Source organism: Coregonus lavaretus (assembly GCF_964263955.1).
Source record: "Coregonus lavaretus genome assembly, chromosome: 25".
Classification (NCBI taxonomy): Eukaryota; Metazoa; Chordata; class Actinopteri; order Salmoniformes; family Salmonidae; genus Coregonus; species Coregonus lavaretus.
In genome coordinates, this window is record NC_140012.1 from 43457321 (window position 1) to 43474985 (window position 17665).

Genomic DNA, 17665 nt, shown 5'->3' on the forward strand with positions numbered 1-17665 from the left:
AGTCACCCGAGCCACGGGCCTGTTCACCCCGGTATCATCTATAAGGCGGAGACAGTACAGGTGCATCACCCGAGCCACGGGCCTGTTCACCCCGGTATCATCCAGAAGGCGGAGACAGTACAGGTGCATCACCCGAGCCACGGGCCTGTTCACCCCGGTATCATCTAGAAGGCGGAGACAGTACAGGGCCTGTTCACCCCGGTATCATCCAGAAGACGGAGACAGTACAGGGCCTGTTCACCCCGGTATCATCCAGAAGGCGGAGACAGTACAGGGCCTGTTCACCCCGGTATCATCTAGAAGGCGGAGACAGTACAGGGCCTGTTCACCCCGGTATCATCTAGAAGGCGGAGACAGTACAGGGCCTGTTCACCCCGGTATCATCTAGAAGGCGGAGACAGTACAGGGCCTGTTCACCCCGGTATCATCTAGAAGGCGGAGGCAGTACAGGGCCTGTTCACCCCGGTATCATCTAGAATTCATCTTGATGGTTGTAAAGTCGTCTCAAATAAAACTGTGAAGGACCTAGGCGTTACTCTTGACCCTGATCTCTCTTTTGACGAACATATCAAGACTGTTTCAAGGACAGCTTTTTTCCATCTACGTAACATTGCAAAAATCAGAAATTTTCTGTCCAAAAATGATGCAGAAAAATTAATCCATGCATTTGTTACTTCTAGATTAGACTACTGCAATGCTCTATTTTCCGGCTACCCGGATAAAGCACTAAATAAACTTCAGTTAGTGCTAAATACGGCTGCTAGAATCCTGACTAGAACCAAGAAATTTGATCATATTACTCCAGTGCTAGCTTCCCTACACTGGCTTCCTGTTAAGGCAAGGGCTGATTTCAAGGTTTTACTGTTAACCTATAAAGCGTTACATGGGCTTGCTCCTACCTATCTTTCCGAGTTGGTCCTGCCGTACATACCAATACGTACGCTACGGTCACAAGACGCAGGCCTCCTAATTGTCCCTAGAATTTCTAAGCAAACAGCGGGAGGCAGGGCTTTCTCCTATAGATCTCCATTTTTATGGAACAGTCTGCCTACCCATGTGAGAGACGCAGACTCGGTCTCAACCTTTAAGTCTTTACTGAAGACTTATCTCTTCAGTAGGTCATATGATTGAGTGTAGTCTGGCCCAGGAGTGTGAAGGTGAACGGAAAGGCTGGAGCAACGAACAGCCCTTGCTGTCTCTGCCAGGCCGGTTCCCCTCTCCACTGGGGTTCTCTGCCTCTAACCCTGTTGCAGGGGCTGAGTCACTGGCCTGCTGGTGCTCTTTCATGCCGTCCCTGGGAGGGGTGCGTCACTTGAGTGGGTTGAGTTACTGACGTGATCTTCCTGTCTGGGTTGGCGCCCCCCCCCCCCCTTGGTTTGTGCTGTGGTGGAGACCTCTGTGGGCTATACTCGGCCTTGTCTCAGGATTGTAAGTTGGTGGTTGGGGATATCCCTCTAGTGGTGCGGGGGCTGTGCTTTGGCGGAGTGGGTGGGGTTATATCCTTCCTGTTTGGCCCTGTCCGGGGGTTTCTTCGGATGGGGCCACAGTGTCTCCGGACCGCTCCTGTCTCAGCCTCCAGTATTTATGCTGCAGTAGTTTATGTGTCGGGGGGCTGGGGTTAGTTGGTTATACCTGGAGTACTTCTCCTGTCTTATCCAGTGTCCTGTGTGAATTTAAGTATGCTCTCTCTAATTCTCTCGTTCTCTCTTTCTCTCTGAGAACCTGAGCCCTAGGACCATACGTCAGGACTACCGGGCATGATGACACCCTGCTGCCCCCAGTCCGCCTGGCCTTGCTGCTATTCCAGTTTCAACTGTTCTGCCTGCGGCTACGAAACCCCTACCTGTCCCAGACCTGCTGTTTTCAACTCTAAATGATCGGCTATGAAAAGCCAACTGAGAGACCTGAGCCCTAGGACCATACGTCGGGACTACCGGCCGTGGTGACTCCTTGCTATCCCCAGTCCGCCTGGCCTTGCTGCTATTCCAGTTTAAACTGTTCTGCCTGCGGTTATGGAACCCCTACCTGTCCCAGACCTGCTGTTTTAAACTCTAATGATCGGCTATGAAAAGCCAACTGAGATTTATTCCTGATTATTATTTGACCATGCTTGTCACTTATGAAAATTTTTGAACATCTTGGCATGGTTCTGTTATAATCTCCACCCGGCACAGCCAGAAGAGGACTGGCCACCCCTCATAGCCTGGTTCCTCTCTAGGTTTCTTCCTAGGTTTTGCCTTTCTAGGGAGTTTTTCCTAGCCACCGTGCTTCTACACCTGCATTACTAGCTGTTTGGGGTTTTAGGCTGGGTTTCTGTACAGCACTTCGAGATATTAGCTGATGTAAGAAGGGCTATATAAAATAAAATTGATTGATTGATTGATAGAAGGCGGAGACAGTACAGGGCCTGTTCACCCCGGTATCATCTAGAAGGCGGAGACAGTACAGGTGCATCACCCGAGCCACGGGCTGTTCACCCCGGTATTATCTAGAAGGCGGAGACAGTACAGGGCCTGTTCACCCCGGTATCATCTAGAAGGCGGAGACAGTACAGGGCCTGTTCACCCCGGTATCATCCAGAAGGCGGAGACAGTACAGGGCCTGTTCACCCCGGTATCATCTAGAAGGCGGAGACAGTACAGGGCCTGTTCACCCCGGTATCATCTAGAAGGCGGAGACAGTACAGGGCCTGTTCACCCCGGTATCATCTAGAAGGCGGAGACAGTACAGGGCCTGTTCACCCCGGTATCATCCAGAAGGCGGAGACAGTACATGGCCTGTTCACCCCGGTATCATCCAGAAGGCGGAGACAGTACAGGGCCTGTTCACCCCGGTATCATCCAGAAGGCGGAGACAGTACAGGGCCTGTTCACCCCGGTATCATCTAGAAGGCGGAGACAGTACAGGGCCTGTTCACCCCGGTATCATCCAGAAGGCGGAGACAGTACAGGGCCTGTTCACCCCGGTATCATCTAGAAGGCGGAGACAGTACAGGGCCTGTTCACCCCGGTATCATCCAGAAGGCGGAGACAGTACAGGGCCTGTTCACCCCGGTATCATCCAGAAGGCGGAGTCAGTACAGGTGCATCGAAGCTCGAACCAAGAGACTAAAAAACAGCTTCTATCTCCAGGCCATCAGACTGTTAAACAGTCACCACTAGCCGGCCTTCGCCCAGTACCCTGCCCTGAACCTTAGTGACTGATGCCAGCCGGCTACCACCCGGTTACTCTACCCTGCACCTCAAATTTCTGGAAGACTGAAACAGGTTTCCCTCAAGAATTTCCCTGTATTTAGCGCCATCCATCATTCCTTCAATTCTGACCAGTTTCCCAGTCCCTGCCGATGAAAAGCATCCCCACAGCATGATGCTGCCACCACCATGCTTCACTGTGGGGATGGTGTTCTCGGGGTGATGAGAGGTGTTGGGTTTGCGCCAGACATAGCGTTTTCCTTGATGGCCAAAAAGCTCAATTTTAGTCTCGTCTGACCAGAGTACCTTCTTCCATATGTTTGGGGAGTCTCCCACATGCCTTTTGGCGAACACCAAACGTGTTTGCTTATTTTTTTCTTTAAGCAGTGGCTTTTTTCTGGCCACTCTTCCATAAAGCCCAGCTCTGTGGGGTGTACGGCTTAAAGTGGTCCTATGGACAGATACTCCAATCTCCGCTGTGGAGCTTTGCAACTCCTTCAGGGTTATCTTTGGTCTCTTTGTTGCCTCTCTGATTAATGCCCTCCTTGCCTGGTCCGTGAGTTTTGGTGGGCGGCCCTCTCTTGGCAGGTTTATTGTGGTGCCATATTCTTTCCATTTTTTAATAATGGATTTAATGTTGCTCCGTGGGATGTTCAAAGTTTCTGATATATTTTTATAACCCAACCCTGATCTGTACTTCTCCACAACTTTGTCCCTGACCTGTTTGGCGAGCTCCTTGGTCTTCATGGTGTTGCTTACTTGGTGGTGCCCCTTGCTTAGTGGTGTTGCAGACTCTGGGGCCTTTCAGAACAAGTGTAAATATACTGAGATCATGTGACAGATGATGTGACACTTAGATTGCACACGGGTGGACTTTATTTAACTAATTATGTGACTTCTGAAGGTAATTGGTTGCACCATATCTTATTTAGGGGCTTCATAGCAAAAGGGGGTGAATACATATGCACACACCACTTTAACGTTATTTATTTTTTAGAATTTTATGAAACAAGTTATTTTTTTCATTTCACTTCACCAATTTGGACTATTTTGTGTATGTCCATTACATGAAATCCAAATAAAAAAAATCAATTTAAATTACAGGTTGTAATGCATCAAAATAGGAAAAACGCCAAGGGGGATGAATACTTTTGCAAGGCACTGTACATAGTCATGGAACACTGGTGACTTGAATAATGTTCACAAAATGTTTTACCCACTTCATATGTAAATACTTTATTCTAGTCAAGGTTCATCCTATATAACTACTGCTGTACACACCTTTTCTATTCATAAACCGTCCATACTGTCTATACACACGCCATGATATACAAATATAAGCATTTCACTTTTGTTTGAACCTGCGATAACAACTGCACAATTATGTTTATGCGACCAATACAATTGTATTTAATTTGGGTATTCAGCGGTGGCCAGGGAGGCAACAGGCCTAGAACGGGACTGGGACTGGGACTGATGATGAAGACCACGGCCAGATGAAACAGCAATAGACTTCTGCACTCGATCCCTCTTCAAATATGCTGAACTGAACCTCATGCATCACTCTTACACTGTGTCACATGTTGTTGTTGTGGAGGACCCTGACCGAGGCTAAGGCATGTGGCAGCACAAGCCCCCTTTGGCTGTGCAGCGGGACACTTAACAACGGCTGTACCCCTCTTTTAACTTGGTGTACTTGTAGCTGCTCAAACTTAAAGAGACTTTCCAGATTTGGGATTTTGGCCAATCAAGCCCCTTTTTCTACTTCCCCAGAGTCAGATGAACTCGTGGATAGCGTTTGTATGTCTCTGTGTACACTTTGGAGGAAGCGTCCAGCACAATGACTGGAAGACTACAGGAGCAGCTGGCTATCCCTTTTAAAGGTTATTTTAATTGGACACATAAAGACATCTGGCCACGAACAGACAGCATGGACTACCTCACTAAGGTAGAGTGACGTGAAGTACACCTAGCAGAGAAGGAAAGAGGGACCGTTTGGCCAGACAGGTATTCAGAAGCTTTTCAATACCTGTCTGGAGGGGAAAGGCTTTTCAATACCTGTCTGGAGGGGAAAGGCTTTTCAATACCTGTCTGGAGGGGAAAGGCTTTTCAATACCTGTCTGGAGGGGAAAGGCTTTTCAATACCTGTCTGGAGGTACTTCATGTCACTCTACCTTCAGACAGGTATTCAGAAGCCTTTCTCTCCAGACAGGTATTCAGAAGCCTTTCTCTCCAGACAGGTATTCAGAAGCCTTTCCCCTTCAGACAGGTATTCAGAAGCCTTTCTCTCCAGACAGGTATTCAGAAGCCTTTCCCCTTCAGACAGGTATTCAGAATCCTTTCCCCTTCAGACAGGTATTCAGAAGCCTTTCTCTCCAGACAGGTATTCAGAATCCTTTCTCTCCAGACAGGTATTCAGAAGCCTTTCCCCCTTTCTTGCCTTCAATACTTTAATTCAGTATTACACACTGAGATGTAGGTAAGAGTACTCATGTAATACAAGCTGGTCACCAGCAGGGGGAGGTGTCAGGCTACTAATTAGTCTACCAGGGCTCTCCAGCCCTGTCCCTGAATACCCTACCATGCTGTAGGTTTTAACTCCAACCCTGTTCCTAAAGAGATACCGTCCTGTAGGTTTTAACTCCAACCCTGTTCCTGGAGAGCTACCCTCCTGTAGGTTTTAACTCCAACCCTAATCTAGCGCACCTGATTCTAATAATTTGCAGGTTGCAACAGATCTGCTTCTGTAGGACCCAGACTGGTGTGATGATGATTCAGAGTTGTAAAGAACCTCTTATTTTAGTTTACACCTGACGATACAGGCCTTGGTTCATTGTCCAAGTGGAGAGAGAGGGCCTTGGTTCATTGTCCTAGTGGAGAGACCTACCTATATGTCAATACAATGACCCCCCTTCCTGCCCCACTCCCCTCAACATCCCCCAAACGTCTCCCCCTACCACACCACATCGTCTGAGCTCAAATACACATGTCCCTGAGAATCAAAACCCCAATCAACACGGCCACCATACCTCTCTCACACACACTCCTCCCCACCAGGCTTCTACAGTACCTCTCCCAACTCCTCCCCACCAGGCTTCTACAGTACCTCTCCCAACACACTCCTCCCCACCAGGCTTCTACAGTACCTCTCCCAACTCCTCCCCACCAGGCTTCTACAGTACCTCTCCCAACTCCTCCCCACCAGGCTTCTACAGTACCTCTCCCAACTCCTCTCCACCAGGCTTCTACAGTACCTCTCCCAACACACTCCTCCCCACCAGGCTTCTACAGTACCTCTCCCAACACACTCCTCCCCACCAGGCTTCTACAGTACCTCTCCCAACTCCTCCCCACCAGGCTTCTACAGTACCTCTCCCAACTCCTCCCCACCAGGCTTCTACAGTACCTCTCCCAACTCCTCCCCACCAGGCTTCTACAGTACCTCTCCCAACTCCTCCCCACCAGGCTTCTACAGTACCTCTCCCAACTCCTCCCCACCAGGCTTCTACAGTACCTCTCCCAACTCCTCCCCACCAGGCTTCTACAGTACCTCTCCCAACTCCTCCCCACCAGGCTTCTACAGTACCTCTCCCAACTCCTCCCCACCAGGCTTCTACAGTACCTCTCCCAACTCCTCCCCACCAGGCTTCTACAGTACCTCTCCCAACTCCTCTCCACCAGGCTTCTACAGTACCTCTCCCAACACACTCCTCCCCACCAGGCTTCTACAGTACCTCTCCCAACACACTCCTCCCCACCAGGCTTCTACAGTACCTCTCCCAACTCCTCCCCACCAGGCTTCTACAGTACCTCTCCCAACTCCTCCCCACCAGGCTTCTACAGTACCTCTCCCAACTCCTACCCACCAGGCTTCTACAGTACCTCTCCCAACTCCTCCCCACCAGGCTTCTACAGTACCTCTCCCAACTCCTCCCCACCAGGCTTCTACAGTACCTCTCCCAACTCCTCCCCACCAGGCTTCTACAGTACCTCTCCCAACTCCTCCCTACCAGGCTTCTACAGTACCTCTCCCAACACACTCCTCCCCACCAGGCTTCTACAGTACCTCTCCCAACACACTCCTCCCCACCAGGCTTCTACAGTACCTCTCCCAACTCCTCCCCACCAGGCTTCTACAGTACCTCTCCCAACTCCTCCCCACCAGGCTTCTACAGTACCTCTCCCAACTCCTCTCCACCAGGCTTCTACAGTACCTCTCCCAACACACTCCTCCCCACCAGGCTTCTACAGTACCTCTCCCAACTCCTCCCCACCAGGCTTCTACAGTACCTCTCCCAACACACTCCTCCCCACCAGGCTTCTACAGTACCTCTCCCAACTCCTCCCCACCAGGCTTCTACAGTACCTCTCCCAACTCCTCCCTACCAGGCTTCTACAGTACCTCTCCCAACTCCTCCCCACCAGGCTTCTACAGTACCTCTCCCAACTCCTACCCACCAGGCTTCTACAGTACCTCTCCCAACTCCTCCCCACCAGGCTTCTACAGTACCTCTCCCAACTCCTCTCCACCAGGCTTCTACAGTACCTCTCCCAACTCCTCCCCACCAGGCTTCTACAGTACCTCTCCCAACTCCTCTCCACCAGGCTTCTACAGTACCTCTCCCAACACACTCCTCCACACCAGGCTTCTACAGTACCTCTCCCAACTCCTCCCCACCAGGCTTCTACAGTACCTCTCCCAACTCCTCTCCACCAGGCTTCTACAGTACCTCTCCCAACTCCTCCCCACCAGGCTTCTACAGTACCTCTCCCAACCCCTCCCCACCAGGCTTCTACAGTACCTCTCCCAACCCCTCCCTAACAGGCTTCTACAGTACCTCTCCCAACACACTCCTCCCTACCAGGCTTCTACAGTACCTCTCCCAAAGTGACACGTATATTATTTGCATCATTAGACCTACAATTAACTAACAACTTACACTCTTTAAAAAAAAGGTGCTATCTAGAACCTAAAAATGTTCTTCAACTGTCCCCATAGGAGAACCATTTGAAGAACCCCCCCCCCACCCCAAAAGAGTTCTACCTGGAACCAAAAAGGGTTCTCCGATGGCGACAGCCGAAGATCCCTTTTGGAACCCTTTTTTCTAAGAGTGTAGTTGACCCTTTGAGACCTGAAGTCAGGACGGTGTCTTTCTCTAGGGGGGGGTTATACTGTCGTAACAGCTGAAGTCAGGACGGTGTCTTTCTCTAGGGGGGGTTATACTGTCGTAACAGCTGAAGTCAGGACGGTGTCTTTCTCTAGGGGGGGGGGTTATACTGTCGTAACAGCTGAAGTCAGGACGGTGTCTTTCTCTAGGGGGGGGGGTTATACTGTCGTAACAGCTGAAGTCAGGACGGTGTCTTTCTCTAGGGGGGGTTATACTGTCGTAACAGCTGAAGTCAGGACGGTGTCTTTCTCTAGGGGGGGGGGGGTTATACTGTCGTAACAGCCGAAGTCAGGACGGTGTCTTTCTCTAGGGGGGGGGGGGGGTTATACTGTCGTAACAGCTGAAGTCAGCACAGTGTATTTCTCTAGGGGGGGGGGGTTATACTGTCGTAACAGCTGAAGTCAGGAAGGTGTCTTTCTCTAGGGGGGGGGGGGTTATACTGTCGTAACAGCTGAAGTCAGGACGGTGTCTTTCTCTAGGGGGGGGGGTTATACTGTCGTAACAGCTGAAGTCAGGAAGGTGTCTTTCTCTAGGGGGGGGTTATACTGTCGTAACAGCTGAAGTCAGCACAGTGTATTTCTCTAGGGGGGGGGGGTTATACTGTCGTAACAGCTGAAGTCAGGACGGTGTCTTTCTCTAGGGGGGGGGTTATACTGTCGTAACAGCTGAAGTCAGGACGGTGTCTTTCTCTAGGGGGGGGTTATACTGTCGTAACAGCTGAAGTCAGGACGGTGTCTTTCTCTAGGGGGGGGTTATACTGTCGTAACAGCTGAAGTCAGGACAGTGTCTTTCTCTAGGGGGGGGGGGTTATACTGTCGTAACAGCTGAAGTCAGGACAGTGTCTTTCTCTAGATGGGGGGGGGTTATACTGTCGTAACAGCTGAAGTCAGGACGGTGTCTTTCTCTAGGGGGGGGGGTTATACTGTCGTAACAGCTGAAGTCAGGACGGTGTCTTTCTCTAGGGGGGGTTATACTGTCATAACAGCTGAAGTCAGGACGGTGTCTTTCTCTAGGGGGGGGTTATACTGTCGTAACAGCTGAAGTCAGGACAGTGTATTTCTCTAGGGGGGGGGGGGTTATACTGTCGTAACAGCTGAAGTCAGGACGGTGTCTTTCTCTAGGGGGGGGGGTTATACTGTCGTAACAGCTGAAGTCAGGACAGTGTATTTCTCTAGGGGGGGGGGGGGTTATACTGTCGTAACAGCTGAAGTCAGGACAGTGTCTTTCTCTAGATGGGGGGGGTTATACTGTCGTAACAGCTGAAGTCAGGACAGTGTATTTCTCTAGGGGGGGGGGTTATACTGTCGTAACAGCTGAAGTCAGGACGGTGTCTTTCTCTAAGGGGGGGTTATACTGTCGTAACAGCTGAAGTCAGGACGGTGTCTTTCTCTAGGGGGGGGTTATACTGTCGTAACAGCTGAAGTCAGGACAGTGTATTTCTCTAGGGGGGGGGGTTATACTGTCGTAACAGCTGAAGTCAGGACGGTGTCTTTCTCTAGGGGGGGGTTATACTGTCGTAACAGCTGAAGTCAGGACGGTGTCTTTCATAATGTCGTAATACAGGCGGTGGATGTGTTTGAATAGTGTACTTGACTGATTGGACTCTTATCTCTAAAACACTTTTTCATTTCAGGTTTGATAGTAGCAATAGTAAGTAGTGTGATAGTATTTAATGTGTTACCTTTTCTTTAAGGTGTTTTTGAACTTACAGCACATGATATATAGAATTACAATAAAGATTCTCATTTTGATGGGAAACCAAACCAGGGTTCAAGATGTGATTGGCTTTGATTTGGACTGTCTGTCTGTCTGGGTGTGAGTGGAGCAATACATAAGGTTTTAGTCCCTGGGAAAGAGACTGTGAGGTGCAGCTTGATAGAAGTGTGGGGGGGGGGGGGGTTTGCAAATCCTGTCTTATCTTGCAAATCCTGTCTTATCTTCCCTACTATAAAACCCTGAGCTTCTTCAGGGGGCATTGATTGTCTTCTCTAATGACTTGCAGTTGGAGGCAAAACAAAGAGACCAGGATACATCACTATAAACACCTTTTATGGGCTTGCCCAGTAGGAACCCTTTAGTTCAAAACTGCTGAGCAAATGAAACTGTCCCGTTGTTTGCTTAGCCCCACTGTAGAGACTCTGGTCAAAAACAGACGGACAAGTCAGTCGGTCCCAATCCACTCCCGCTTAGTCTCAGGTACCCCCACAGTGTTTAAAAATAATAATAATAATAAAATTAGCCAATAGAATTGGATCTAATCTAATGACATCACTATCATAATTTCTAATCCCTTTTCTATTTCTATATGTTTTATTAAACCCCGCCCCCTACCCCCGCCTGCCCTGGTTGGAGCACCTGGTGGAAAACATTACAACTAAATGTATATTAAATATATAAAACGTTTCTTTCCTAATCACACTGGATTCCAAATGAATCGGCCAATAAACCAATCACTCTAATCTTAATTCCAACCCTCAGATGTCCACAGACTAACCAGTTTGTCCCAGTACACTACCATTTTACCATTTTACCATTTTACTATTTTGCTTTTGCAACACATCCTTCTATGTTACTTTGATGGTTTTACGAGGGCCTCTTTTTTGGACCATTTCTACCAAGATTGATTGCCCTTGTTACAGATACAGGTATCCTGTTTGTGTATTTCTGTTTTTCCTCTCCTTCTGCCCTAATCACAGGTTTTCCTGATTGGTGGTCGTTGGGGTGTCCCACCTGTCTGACATCCGTTCGTCTGCTGATTGCTGAGGTGGACCAATCAGTGGACATTCCTCCGTATTGCACCACCTGTTTCTGGTTTTAAAAGCCAGTCAGTTGTGTTTTCTGACAGAGACTCTTTTTCGTTGTGAGTATGTATACGGCGGTGTCTTGTTTTTGTTTACTCTCTCGTTAACTGTTTAGTCCGTATGGTACCTATATTGTTTGTTTGTGCCTGGGAAAAGGGGGGTTTAGCAAGTGGCCCTTGGGCATACACTACCCGTAGGAAAACCTTGTCTAAACACACTAGTTAGACCTGAGCGGACCACCCACTGTATTTTTGTATGGTTAGCAGTAGCTTAGCGGTTCTTGAGGCAGGCAAGATCAGTTTAGGGGTTTTTGACTTTATTGTTTAATTCCTTGGGTCCAGCTCAGCCCCTTTTTCCCAAACCGTTTACCGTGTGATCATAATAAGCAATTTGTGTTTGACGGTAGCTTTTTGGTTGTCGGCGTATTTTTGTTCTCACTGTTCCTTGGCAATATTCTAATTAGCATGAATTATGTTACCCTAGACTTTTAAAGCCACGGGGTTCGTAACAGCCCTAAAAATGAATACTTTACCTAAGAGTATAATCATATTTCCCATTGATTGATTGTGGTTTTTCAGATTTGAATGTTTGAACACAGACATTATGACTCAACAACCACTCCTGGACCTGATTTCAAAATTGAGCCACCGAAGGAGACTACCAAAAGGGTTAAAGAGATGATCTATTGATTATGTTTCCTCGTTGCAGAGTCTGCACAGGGCTGACTGTTCAATACCCCATATATTGAGCATAAGTTTTGCGGCAAAATTGTTATATAATAGTTTAAATTGAAAATAATGGATTGATGCATAAATTGTTGTTTTGTATATCAGTTCATAAATCCGATGCAATGGTATTGGGACATAAACAATCTGTCCTACGGTGTTTGTAGAATTGTAAGATGGAAGCAATATGTTGGAAGTTCCTGTCCACCACTGCATTGTTTATTACCTATCCAGACTCTACTTCCAGGCCTCCTCACGTTTGTCTGTAAATATCCAAGTGATGAACCAGACTTGGAAGTATTGGTAACGCGACTCTATAGCTATCCGGAACCTTCCGATCTGTAAACTCGGAAGGGTAGGGAACGAATTGGGACGGGCTGGCCAAGATGGGGATGACAGGACCAAAGCAGGCAGAGACGGGGACACCCTGTGGGGTCCTAATGGGTCCTAGCTGTGGTTAAATGGCTTCCTGTGTCTCTGTGTTTACCTCTCATTTGTTCTGTGTGCTTTGGTTCCCAGCACTCTCAAGGAAGACACCTCCTTTAAGTTCCTGTTCCCTCCCTCCTCTGTCTGTCCGTCCATCCATCCCTCTCTGTCTGTCTGTCTGTCTGTCTGTGTCTCTGTTTGTCTATATTTCCTCAGAAACTGAGGAAGCTGACCTGTTCTACTCTCTCCAATGACGACACATAACTGAGGTCTCTTCCTAAAACCAGCTACTACCTGGAAAGCCTCACAAATACAGCAGTATCGGTCCTCGTGGAGGAGTAGGAAACCGATTTGGTCACGTAGAAGTGAGATGGGCAAATACGATCTGACCCCCAACACAGGCACGCATTCACACGCACACACACCGGTCACTCTGGCTCCCACAACCATCACTCAGTGTAAAATGTGTTAATTATGTTCTGGACAAAGGAGATGTATCCATTGGACCTCTGGTGTCACTTCAGGCCTGCTGGCCTCTCTCCTCTCAGCAGATGTTGGAGAATGCATCCAAAATGGCACCCTATTCCCTATGTAGTGCACTACTTTTGACCAGGGCCCATAGGGCACTATGTAGTGAATATGATGCCATTTGGGACACAGATTAAGTGTCTGTAAAGGAAAGACTCTCCTCTCCTCTCCGGGTTTATGGGCTGCTAGTTAAACAGAGTTCACTACACAGATCATCAAGCAAACTGTTTCTCGAAACTGTTCTGTGCTTTCAGTCCTTCCTCTGAAACACAAAGTTAATGCCTGCTTTCTTTTTATTTTAGAGCCTATACTGTGTTTCAATTTGGAATTAATCTATGAGATAGGAGTAATGTTACTGTTAAAGGTGCAATATGCAGAAATCGCTCCGCCATTTCCTGGTTGCTGGAATTCTAATAGTTCACCTGATTTCAGTTTAAGTGACAAAACAAGCTATAAAACTCAACTCTGGACCTGGACGCCAGTTCCACTGCATTTTTTCATTATTGCCCTCTAATCAGGGATTGATTTAAACCTGGGACACCAGGTGGGTGCAATTCATTATCTGGTAGAACAGAAAATCAGAGTTGAATACCCCTGGTGTAGAGAATCATTGTACCATCTAAACCGCTGTGAAATATATTTTCAAAACCAAAAATATTGTATTTTTCAGATGTTTGAAGCTAGTGTACAAACTGAAAGTAAAACATGCAAAAAATTAAACTTAAGAATGGGAAGCATAGAAATAGCGCACATAGAACAGATCTACTGCTTCCTAGACTTGCTTTCAATGAGAATGACAGATCTATAACTAACATTTCTATATGATTTTGGTTGGGTTTGCCGAAAAAGTTACATATTGCAGCTTTATCTAAATGCATATGAAGGTGCAAAGAGTTCCCAAATATATTATTTCTCAGTTAAAAACAGTTCATGTTTGACGATTATTGTTTTTTTATTTTTTATTTTTTATTTTTAATCCTTTCAAATTAAGGATTGGTCCTTTAATCACTCTCACAGTGCTGCTGTAAGGACTCTGTAGCTTCTGTTTTACACTGTCCTGATGTGTGACAGAGCAGTGTGGACCGCTGTCACTGTCCTGATGTGTGACAGAGCAGTGTGGACCGCTGTCACTGTCCTGATGTGTGACAGAGCAGTGCGGACCGCTGTCACTGTCCTGATGTGTGACAGAGCAGTGTGGACCGCTGTCACTGTCCTGATGTGTGACAGAGCAGTGTGGACCGCTGTCACTGTCCTGATGTGTGACAGAGCAGTGTGGACTGTCACTGTCCTGATGTGTGACAGAGCAGTGTGGACCGCTGTCACTGTCCTGATGTGTGACAGAGCAGTGTGGACTGTCACTGTCCTGATGTGTGACAGAGCAGTGTGGACTGTCACTGTCCTGATGTGTGACAGAGCAGTGTGGACCGCTGTCACTGTCCTGATGTGTGACGGAGCAGTGTGGACCGCTGTCACTGTCCTGATGTGTGACAGAGCAGTGTGGACCGCTGTCACTGTCCTGATGTGTGACAGAGCAGTGTGGACCGCTGTCACTGTCCTGATGTGTGACAGAGCAGTGTGGACCGCTGTCACTGTCCTGATGTGTGACAGAGCAGTGTGGACCGCTGTCACTGTCCTGATGTGTGACGGAGCATTGTGGACCGCTGTCACTGTCCTGATGTGTGACAGAGCAGTGTGGACCGCTGTCACTGTCCTGATGTCAATGAGGGCCTAAGTCACTGTAAAACCATAAAACATGTGACACATTTATAACCTAAACGTCAGTGTTTAAAACTTAAACATTAGGCATTTAGATTGACCAATAAGTGTTCTCATCTTAAACGCAGGCATTTAGAACGCAAGACTAAACATGGTAGTCATCTTTTTCCAGTCGGTTTCCAACCAGGAGAACACCTGTATCTCCTATGTGTTCAGATTTTAACCACTAGTGTTTAATTCCCCGTTGTCCTGTTTAGAGTTCATTTAGTCATTAGAAATGTATGTGACTTTATGCCTTTTATTCAGATCAGTGTTCGGAATGTCTGTCACCTTACCTAGATTTCAGCACAACAGAACAGGACATTTTATTCAATAAATATTTTCAATCTTGTGGTGTTTTTTTTTTACTGGACTGTGTCATTATCATATTTCCCAGCATGCTTTGTTGCAGGTTGATTTTAGAATAGTTTGTTTTATTATCTGTTTCCTCATGCACATTGATTAATTGAACTTATACTATACCAGTGGAGGCTGCTGAGGGGAGGACGGCTCATAATAATGGCTGGAACGGATCATATGGAATGGCGTCAAACACATGGAAACCTGTTTGATGTTGTTGGTACCGTTCCACTTATTCCACTCCAGCCATTACCACGAGCCCATCCTCCCCAATTAAGGTGCCACCAACCTCCTGTGTAATATACAAAGATAAATAACATACATTTTTTCTAAACTAATCCAATCTGTAAGGGGTTGGACTTATTGCACCCTTTACAGAGATGGTTGAGTTCCAGTTGAGATGTTTTAGGTAGTCTTGTTTGTTAAATCCTTGAACATAGCAGTCATTCTAAGTGCAGATTGTGGGTGATTAAATATTCACATTCTTGGATGTCCTCCCTTTAGCTGGATTCTGATTGGATTTACCAATCACTCCACAAACCAGCGTATTGTGGCTTGCAGCTTTGATGTGGCCCATAAACCAGACATTTTCAAAGCACAATGTTGAGGATAACTAGACCATAACTGAAGGCTGAGGATAACTAGACCATAACTAAAGGCTGAGGATAACTAGACCATAACTAAAGGCTGAGGATAACTAGACCATAACTAAAGGTTAACTAGACCATAACTAAAGGCTGAGGATAACTAGACCATAACTAAAGGCTGAGGATAACCAGGCCATAACTAAAGGCTGAGGTTAACTAGACCATAACTAAAGGCTGAGGATAACTAGACCATAACTAAAGGCTGAGGATAACTAGACCATAACTAAAGGCTGAGGATAACTAGGCCATAACTAAAGGCTGAGGTTAACTAGACCATAACTAAAGGCTGAGGATAACTAGACCATAACTAAAGGCTGAGGATAACTAGACCATAACTAAAGGTTAACTAGACCATAACTAAAGGCTGAGGATAACTAGACCATAACTAAAGGCTGAGGATAACCAGGCCATAACTAAAGGCTGAGGTTAACTAGACCATAACTAAAGGCTGAGGATAACTAGGCCATAACTAAAGGCTGAGGATAACTAGACCATAACTAAAGGCTGAGGATAACTAGACCATAACTAAAGGCTGAGGATAACTAGTCCATAACTAAAGGTTAACTAGACCATAACTAAAGGCTGAGGATAACTAGGCCATAACTAAAGGCTGAGGATAACTAGGCCATAACTAAAGGCTGAGGTTAACTAGTCCATAACTAAAGGTTAACTAGACCATAACTAAAGGCTGAGGATAACTAGACCATAACTAAAGGCTGAGGATAACTAGTCCATAACTAAAGGTTAACTAGACCATAACTAAAGGCTGAGGATAACTAGGCCATAACTAAAGGCTGAGGATAACTAGGCCATAACTAAAGGCTGAGGTTAACTAGACCATAACTAAAGGCTGAGGATAACTAGACCATAACTAAAGGCTGAGGATAACCAGGCCATAACTAAAGGCTGAGGATAACTAGACCATAACTAAAGGCTGAGGATAACTAGACCATAACTAAAGGCTGAGGATAACTAGACCATAACTAAAGGATAACTAGACCATAACTAAAGGTTGAGGATAACTAGACCATAACTAAAGGCTGAGGATAACTAGACCATAACTAAAGGTTAACTAGACCATAACTAAAGGCTGAGGTTAACTAGACCATAACTAAAGGCTGAGGTTAACTAGACCATAACTAAAGGCTGAGGATAACTAGACCATAACTAAAGGCTGAGGATAACTAGACCATAACTAAAGGCTGAGGATAACTAGACCATAACTAAAGGCTGAGGATAACTAGACCATAACTAAAGGCTGAGGATAACTAGACCATAACTAAAGGCTGAGGATAACTAGACTATAACTAAAGGTTAACTAGACCATAACTAAAGGCTGAGGTTAACTAGACCATAACTAAAGGCTGAGGATAACTAGACCATAACTAAAGGCTGAGGATAACTAGACCATAACTAAAGGCTGAGGATAACTAGACCATAACTAAAGGATAACTAGACCATAACTAAAGGCTGAGGATAACTAGACCATAACTAAAGGCTGAGGTTAACTAGACCATAACTAAAGGCTGAGGATAACTAGACCATAACTAAAGGCTGAGGATAACTAGACCATAACTAAAGGCTGAGGATAACTAGACCATAACTAAAGGCTGAGGATAACTAGACCATAACTAAAGGCTGAGGATAACTAGACCATAACTAAAGGCTGAGGATAACTAGACCATAACTAAAGGTTAACTAGACCATAACTAAAGGCTGAGGATAACCAGGCCATAACTAAAGGCTGAGGATAACTAGACCATAACTAAAGGCTGAGGATAACTAGACCATAACTAAAGGCTGAGGATAACTAGACCATAACTAAAGGTTAACTAGACCATAACTAAAGGCTGAGGATAACCAGGCCATAACTAAAGGCTGAGGATAACTAGACCATAACTAAAGGCTGAGGATAACTAGACCATAACTAAAGGCTGATGATAACTAGACCATAACTAAAGGCTGAGGATAACTAGGTCATAACTAAAGGTTAACTAGACCATAACTAAAGGCTGAGGATAACTAGACCATAACTAAAGGCTGAGGATAACTAGACCATAACTA